An 8,978-nucleotide genomic window follows, 5' to 3' on the forward strand; every position below is an offset into this window, starting at 1 on the left:
AAAAGACGCTCTCTCAACCCTCTGCTCTTTCTTTCCCAAAATGTTCTGTCCTTCTTGTGGCCAATTTCCCTGTGTCCACTCTCTCTCAGGCTCCACATCACTCATGGCCACCTGCCCTGACCCTCCCCATCACGCCTATGCCCCTTCCCCACGCTCCCACCACACTGGGTGGGTTCCTCTGTGCTTACTAGTTCCTCATTCTATTGCAACATCTAATGCAGGTTGTTTTCCCCTCCTTTTCATCTTTGTGGCCCTGGTTGCTGGCACAAGGTTTGGTACACGATATTTTGCATGATAAAATTTGCTGAATAATTCAGTTCAACATGGTCTATTCAGCTGTCAATGTAAGAAATGTCCAAACCTGTAAGAATTTTTATGAGTTTATTTGAGCCAAACCGAGGATGATTGCTGAGAAGCAAAATCTCAACGGATTGAGAAAGTGTTCCAGAAAATGGCAGTTTTACCACTTATTTTATACATTAGAATCAAAGGGGGAGGAGGGAGGGGGTTACATGAAATCCACTGGTGACAGATTAGGGAGGTGGGAGAAAGCAAAGGAGGAGGCACCTCTGGGATTGGATAAAAAGTAAAAGGAATAGACAAACTTCTTTTACATAGGTGGGTATAGGATAGTTAACAGTTAACAATTACCATGATGATAATAATAATGATGAGGAGAATTTGTGGTCTGTGCTTTGGTGCAGTGTTTGTGTCCTGAGGGGTCTGGGAAAAGGAAATTATCCTGCCATTCCAAAGATAGGCTATTGCAGATGCAAAAGGACAACAGGAAGGCTCAGTTAAGGTAGAGACGGACCTTTGTCAGGGAAGAACACCGGCCGAGGCCATGACTGCATGCCATGACTCAAGTTTTAATTTCAGACCGCCTGTTGTGTGGTTGCCTTAGCTCTCTGAGTTTGTCAGGCGCCCACACAGGCCTCCTCTGAGCTTGTCAGGGTTAATATGTGGCGCCTTTTCATCCACACAGCCTGTGTTATGTTCCAGGCACTGAGTTAAGAAAGCACTGGGGTACAAGAGTGAGTATGATGCTCACCCCTGGGGGGGTATATGGTCTATTCGAAAGGCACACACATTTGCAAATTAAATAATTACCAAGTAATACAGTAAGTCCTACAGTTAATCTGTGAAGGATGCAGCTCTCGTGTTGTTAGGAAGTACTGGATCTGGCCTTAGGACCTGGGTTTAAATGCCGCCTTCATAACCTACCCGCCTCTGTTCTCACAGCTCTGAAGCATGTATCTCAGAAGGTTAAGGACAAAACGAGAGAGTGTGTAAAAGCCCCGTGCCTGGTTACTGGGCACATAATATATGACTGATGAGCGTTTGCAAAGTTGTCTGTGCTGCGCCTTGTGGGAGCCTAGAGCCTTGGATTTTATCTGTGCAGCTGGGCACAGAGGAGCGACTCTGGCCCTGCAGAGAGAGCAGTTGTAAATTGTATTTCTGGACTGAGGCCTCCAGCTGGGCTGTTGCTCTGGGAAGCTGCGGGGAGGCGGCTCCCAGAGGAGTGGCAGTGAGCTGACAGGACGGGCCCTGACGTCTGTGCTAATGGATCCCCACCCGGCGCAGAAGCTGCTGAGTCAGCCGAAGTCCGGAGGACTCTGTCCTTTTCTGAGGGAGCTGGCAGCTGAAGGACAGGCCTGGACAGGGCCTTGATGCTGGGACTTTGTGTCCCGCTGTGTCACCAGAGCAGCTAAGGAGCCCTGCCTGGCCCTTTCCGTGGAGTCTCAGACCAGATTCCTCAAGTGAGTTCCGGCCCGAATTCAGAGTACACAGGCCTTTTACTTGGGACTTTGTTTGGGGCTCAGTTCCTGCCTCTCTGGCAGGTGTAGAGGTCAAGTGAACCCAGGGGGAAAGCCTAGCCCTTTAAGTTTGTAAATTTGGGCAAGCAGTCTAACCTCTGGAAGCTAGGTCCTTCCCCTGCAAAATGGAATAACACCGCCCACCTCTCAGGGCTGTAACCAGAATTAAGTACGAAGAGGTGTGTTTTCTTATTTTGCACAATGAAGAGCTTCAGACTTGACTTTTATTACAGTAGCTGTGTGGAATGGTTATGGAAACCACCTGAAGAGTCGATGCTTCTCAAACTTTCACGCCCTCCGAGGTCTGTAAAATGCAGATTCCGACCTGGCAGGCCTGGGGTGTGAGCTGTGTGTGCACGAGCCCTCCTTTCTAGCAGGCTCCTGCGGGGGGTGCACAGCGGCCTGGCGGCGACCGCACGTGTGCAGGTGCAGCAGGCTGTAGACGTCCGCTCTCTGCCCCTGCTCCACCGCACAGGCCCCTCCTTGTCCTTGCCCTGTTCCACCAGCTGGTCCGGCCACCTCCAGCCGACCCCAGCTCCCTGCGTGCGGCTCACTGTTTGTTGCCAGATGAATCTTCCGAAGTGGAGGAGACGAGGGCTGCTGTATAGTCACTAGTGATTGTAGGAGCCCTGCTTTTGCTGGGAGAGGGAAGGGAGGACAGAGTTATCTCGGGAGTTGATGGCTTTTTCTCTGCACAACACCTCTGAGGGTGCTTGGCTTGTGGGAGGTGAGTCATCTGGGGCTTGTTTTTAAAGAGACCTTAAGTGGCTCGAGGCTTAGCAAGGCAGAAGGCTGTTTCAGACTTGACCTCCCTCTGTGTGGGGGATGGTTGCTGTTGTTAGGTTCCTTGCTGGACTCAGTGTCTCTGTTGGGAAAGGGCTTCACAGGTACCTGGAGGCCCTGGCCCATCAGCAGTGAGAAGAAGCTGCTCTGGGAAGGAGGCCAGGGGAAAGGCCCCGAGCCCTGCTCTCTGCCTGCCCTGCTCAGCTCGTGTCTGGGGAGGAAGGGAGGGCTGGTTGGGTGCCTTGGCCTTGTAGAAACAATGGTTGCACGAACATTCACAGATTAAGTCCTGCATGCTTTAAAGCTCAAAGCCATCTCTATAACGTTCCTGGAGACACTCTGGAGAAAAGAGGAAAATGGGCAGATGGGTGCTGAGGACTAAGGCTGTCCCAGTTGAGGGGCTCTGGGCACTGCCAGGGTCTGGGCCCTGCATGGGCCTTCCCCTCCCCTGGGAGGGCTTCCCGTCACAGTTTTCGGGTAGCTGTAGCTCCGGCCAGCAAGAAGCTCTGTGCTGGCCTCCCATAGTTCTAATGCCAAGAAATATAAAATTGAGATGCACTGAATTGTGCAGAGCTGAGTGAAGAGTGGTGCACTCAGAGAGTCCGGAGTTACAGCTGGAGATCCTGCCGCTGGCGGTGGCAGGGGTTGATCTCTCAGGTCAGGTTCGAAGAGTAGATCTGGAGGAGTGTAATTTTCTGGCTGATGAATGAGAAAATACAGATGGCAATTCCTGCACATAAACCACATTCAGGAGGACACTGGGGCCCCTGTGAGGCTTTATGTACTTTTTCGGTCTTTTTTCATACAAGAGATGATTGGCATGAGCCTGGCTGCTCTGCGAGCTAAACCCAGATGTGCACTTGCAGCTGTAGTTACACTTGGGCTGGCAGGAGGAAATTGTGTATTGTACATTAACAAGCAAGTAATTAAACAGAGGAAGCTGACTGTCCACCACTGGTGGCCGTGTTTCTGCTGTGACAGCACAGATGTCCGACAAGGAAATGTTTTACACCATAGGAGGACCTGGAGGTGATCAATAGCCAATTATTTTACACCTATGGTGGTTCTGTGGAATTAAAAAAACAACTGTGTTTTCATAATATTCTTCTTTCCGTTATTAGTCTGCTTCCAGAAAGTGATGGAGGTAACTTATAATTAAAAACACATATGTAAACTGGGCAGCTTACATATAAATCAAAAAGAGATTAGAAACCAGAGAGGAAGTGGAAAGAAAATTCTGCTGAGAACCAAGGGCAAGAAATACTAGGCGTTAAATGTAATTCTGACCGCCTCTGTTTTGCTTTCTCCACCTTCCTATGTCTGTGACCCTGAAGAAGTCATACCTCCCATGGCTCCCTCCAAACAAGTTGTCAAAAATTTCATCAGGAGTTCAAAGCCGTACCTGGATCAACGTTTGGCAGCTTTCAGAGCCCAGAGGTAGTGCTCAGGACCACTGTGTTTGGTCCTGTGGCCCCAGCTCTGCTGCCCTCACTTCACCCAGCACGGTCGCTGCTCACTCCCTACTGTAATAGCTCACACAGTAGGTGTGCAGGTCGGTGTCCAGTGGAGAGGCAGGCTGGTGAGTACAGCCTGAGGCCTGATGCTGCTCGTGAGAAAGGGATAGGCTTGCAGCTTGCACTCATACCTGTCCTGAGCCCCTTGGAATTTGGGGTGTGAAACCAGCAGCCAGGGAGAAGCCAAGGGTGGGAAGAGACAGCAGCCTGGACAGCAGGCAGGGCCTCGAGGCCATGTTGAATATGGGACTCGGTGTTTAAAGTAGGGAAGTGACCTGGTCAGATCTGATCCTCACATGCAGGCAGCACCGGGCCCCCAGCTACTGTGTGGGTGACAACCCCGGACACTCAGCTCACCAGAGAACCATTTTTGTGGAGCTCAGCAGGGACTCTGGCTTGGGCTAAAGGTGGCAGGTCCATCTTATGGGCTCCTGTCCCCTGTGGGCTGCCTGCCTCACCTGTGTCAACTCCCCCGGTCTCTGTCTCTCCCCACACCTTGTCTTCTGTGCTCCAATCGTATCGTAGATGTTTCAGTTCCTCAGAAGGGCTGTGTTCTCTCTTGCCTCCAGGCCTTCCCGTGCCAGTTTCCCCTTCCATGAATGTAAACCCACAGCCTTCACCTGGCTCATGTCTACGTCTTCCTCAAGGAACATCTCCCTGACACCTCCCCCCGAGTCAGGCTTCTTTTCATACTGCAGTCCCTCTTTGAAATGTCCACCTCACTTGTGATTACGCAGGTGGGGTGGATATGTGTGTGTTTCTGAGATACCTGACTCACTCACCTCTACTGGCCTAGGGTGTTGATGTTATGAGCCCGAGGTTTCCCAGGCTACCATTTGTAGTGTTAAAGAGAAAACCACAGGCCCAATGTGGCATCACTTGTGTTAAAGCTCATGTCCTAATTGCTGTTTTGAACTACACCAGAAGTGTAATCTTAAACAACCAGTCTGGAATATTCCGGTCAACACTGATGAGGTGTTCAATCTGTCAGGTGCGCTCTCTCCACCCCACCCATAGGCAGAGAGGCATCTGCGTGGTAAAACCCTTGCATTCCCTTCTACCAGCCAAAGAGGCTGTCACGGCCTGAAAATAATTCCTTCCTTCCTCTGGAAATAGCTCCCTTGCTCTACCTTCTTCCTACAAAAACCTTCCATTTTGTACAGCCCCTCAGAGCCCTTCTATTGAAATAGTTGTTAGAGGGGATGCTGCCCAGCTCATGAATTGCTTAATAAAGCCACTTAGATCTTCAAATTTGCAAGGTTGCATTTTGTTCTTTAACATATTTCATGACATGCTGGGACCAAAGCAAGCTTCCAACAGCATTCTGGACAATGGGAAACACAAGCATGATTCCCACGGACTCCACTGTGAAGTCACAGTGTTTCTAGCCATTTCGGAGAGCTGTGGGTAAATCCCTCTCAGTCTGAACCTTCTGTCTCTTTTCATTCAAGTTCCCAATCTAACTGGCTTTATTTTACAGGCAAGTCAGCTTGACTTGGCAGATAGTTCCACCGGGGGCCAAGCCTTTAGCCTTTTAGATGATAGTGCCCCAGCAGAATAACTCTGCTGGGTTAACTCTGTCCCTGGATTCCACGTTAGGACGAGATGACAGGTTCGTCCACAAGCCCCCATTTGTTTGGAATCAGCCCCTAGATTCCATTTTGGGAACCGCTGGTGGCAGCTGCAGTTCTCCTTTTTGTTTGGAATCTGTGTCCTTATTCTTTGGGTTTGTTGATTCGATCCTTTCCCCAACCCAAACTTCCACAGAAATTGTTCGTGATTCTTGGCTGGGATTGGACTGGGGCCAGCAGGAGGCCTCAGGTGACTATTAAGAGATGGGATTTAGCCCTGGCTGGCGTAGCTCAGTGGATTGAGCATGGGCTGCGAACCAAAGTGTCGCAGGTTCAATTCCCAGTCAGGGCACATGCCTGGGTTGCGGGCCATGGTCCCCAGCAACAGCACATTCATGTTTCTCCCTCTCTCTCTCTCTTTCTCCCTCCCTTCCCTCTCTAAAAATAAATAAATAAAATCTTAAAAAAATAAAATTAAATTAAAAAAAGAGATGGGATTTATTATGTACAAAGAATCAAGCATACCACCATCTGGCAGATCTGCTTATTTTATGTTTAAGGATGATAGATTTTTGAATCTGTAGATATTTGCAAAGAAGGCAAAATTTGCTGGAGACAGCCTAGAGTTATAGTGGTCATCATGAGGGACATTCGAATTAGACAATGACATTAAAAAAGTGCACTTGAAATTAAGGGTTCCCAATTGAGCAAACAAAATGAGATACTTATTTTATTTATTTATTTTAATTTTTTAAAATTACTGATTTTTAGAGAGAGAAACATTAGTTTCATGTTCTGCTTATTTACACATTCACTGGTTGCTTCTTGTATGTGGTCTGACCAAAGATGGAACCCACAACCTTGGCCTATCAGGGTGGGCAATACTCTAACCAATTGAGCTACCTGGCCAGGGAGAGATACTTATTTTAATCGGCATGTAGAAGCTTACAAGAGTTTTCAAAATTCGAAAGTAGCTTCATTGAAAGATTTGTTGCAAAAGACCAATGAAAAATTACATTTGACTGGGATGTCATGATTGAGAGAGATGCGCCTGGACTCTGGATGCACCAGAAAGCTCTACTTTGAAGCCAATAAGAGCCCCGTTGAGAAAGAGCCTGGTACATTGCTTATTCACATGGTTCATGGCAGTCTTTCTGGGTAAGGAGGAAAGGTTGCTTTTCTGGGAGGTGGCAAAGAAAGAACCTTGTGATATTTTTGAGAACCTTGAGAACTTGAAGAATCCACCCAAATCTATAGTTATTGCAGGCAATGCCAAATGGCATCTCTGTGGCTTGACTTCTTTTGCCCTGGGAGGCTAATTAAAACTCAATCTAATGATTCTTTATGATACTCGGGCAAAGCAGACTTAAAGAGCTTATATGATCAATGACTATTCTTGTGTTTATGCACACATCAGATCAAATAAAAACTGGATTTCATACAGTAAATGGTATTTTTAAAAAATATACTTTTATTATGTGTAAAGTTGTCTCATCCCCTCCCCCTTAGTTTATGTCCATAGGTCATACATATAAGTTCTTTGGCTTCTACATTTCCTATACTATTCTTAACCTCCCCCTGTCTATTTTGTACCTAACATTATGTTTCTTATTCCCTGTACTTCCTCCCCTATTCTCCCCGCTTGCCCTCCCTGCTGATAACCCTCCATGTTTTGATTAAGCTATCTTTGATAAAAATGAGGGTGACTTTAAGGGAAAAATTGTGTTTCAATAGAATTTATAGTACATGGTTATGGATATTAGACTCTAATTCAGTTAATTGTCTTCAAAATTTTATTTTTCACCTATGAACTGAACTGAATCCTGAGTTTTTCTAGATTCTTAATTATTTGGCTACAAGTCTCCAAACTAATGTTTCATTTTTCTCCCATCCTTTGACTTGGAATTATTAAAAACCAGTGATGAAGGGTAAGCCATAGCAAATTTACCTGAGCACTTGATAACATTGCCAGAGATACTTAACTGCAGATAAAGAGGATCTATCAGATTGTTACTGCTTGCTTTAATTCCAGTAAGAGAAACTTAAAGCCTTCTTGACTGACAGTCTTACAGACTCTGAAACTGGCTTATAATTTGCTGAGATCATTAACCTTTGTTTTTCCTTCTGTTTTCATAGGCATACTCCTTCTTCAATACCTGAGTGCCTGTTTACACAGCACAGGTCTCACCTGGGAAGCCCATCTGCATCACGGCCTCCTCACGTGAGACTCAACCACTTAACTGAACTGATTTCTTTCAGGACTGAGTAACTGAGCTGATGACATGGAACACTCTACCAACTTTGCTTCTGGAATAATACAGCGTGAGCTTCTTGACCATGTGGCTGGGGAAGGACAAGCCTCTAGACCATGCAGCAGCAGTGCGGGGTCCTAGCCATGGGGTTTGAAAGAATGCAGAAGGACCCCCACTGGCCTGCTATGAGGAAGTGCCATGCAGCTTTGGATTAAGAATGGGAGCCTAGCTGAGCTATGGACTTCTGTTTTCTTTTCCTGAGATACGGTACCCCTACTGGCCTGGTGTGGCAAGGGGAGGCAGGACTGTGTGTGTGTGTGCTTGTAGGTGTTTTAAAGGGACTTTGTTATTTAATGGCAACATTCTGCCATTATCCTGAACCTGTATAACTTCTGAATAAATAGTTCCTTTCCTTTTTACCAAACTCTGGTTGAGAGCCACAGTTCTTATCTACAGCAGGCAAAAAGAACCACAGAGTAATAGGCCCACAGGTGGGTTTCTGTAACAAAAGATACCCACCCATGTGTGTTCTCCCTCCCAGGAACGTGCCTGTCCCTTTCCCATCCCCCTCCTCTTCCCCCACAGGCGTGCATCTCCTAAACTCTAAGGGACCCCATGAGACTTGCAACCAGTGAGAAATGGGCAGCAGCAGCCAGTCCTGTGCTAACTCCCTGGCACTGTCCCCAGGGCTCCCTTTCTCTGGCTCCTTGGAGAGCTGAAGCAGCCCCCCAAGGCTCATTTCTTTCCTGTAACATTTCCAGAGAGCCAAGGCAGCCTTGTTTGGGCTCTCCTGCTGCTTCCAATATGCTAAGTCCTTCCTGGTTTCACTGTCCCTAGCTTTACTAAACATTCTCTAAAAATAAAGTAAAAAAAAATTAGAGATAAAAGATAACTAAAGCAAAAGACTAAGATTGACATAACTCCCATTGCTCCCATCTATCCTCTTTTATTTGAGTATTCATTCTAGTAACCCGCTGTCTGAACTGCTTTTCCACTCTGGAAAGACTACTAGACAGTTATCATTTAAAACAAAACCACCCA

The 8,978-nt window shown here is 47.1% G+C and overlaps 1 long non-coding RNA gene across 1 annotated transcript; it reads left to right on the plus strand.

The window, feature by feature from the left end:
* The first annotated feature begins 1,582 nt into the window (after window positions 1–1,582).
* LOC123833300 lies at window positions 1,583–8,361 on the plus strand. Its single transcript, XR_006788198.1, has 2 exons — window positions 1,583–1,760; window positions 7,822–8,361. It is a non-coding gene; the product is annotated as an uncharacterized LOC123833300 (long non-coding RNA).
* Window positions 8,362–8,978: the final 617 nt, after the last annotated feature.

The sequence above is a fragment of the Phyllostomus hastatus genome, unplaced genomic scaffold (genome assembly GCF_019186645.2).
Source record: "Phyllostomus hastatus isolate PE091 unplaced genomic scaffold, TTU_PhHast_1.1 phas_scaffold_21, whole genome shotgun sequence".
Classification (NCBI taxonomy): Eukaryota; Metazoa; Chordata; class Mammalia; order Chiroptera; family Phyllostomidae; genus Phyllostomus; species Phyllostomus hastatus.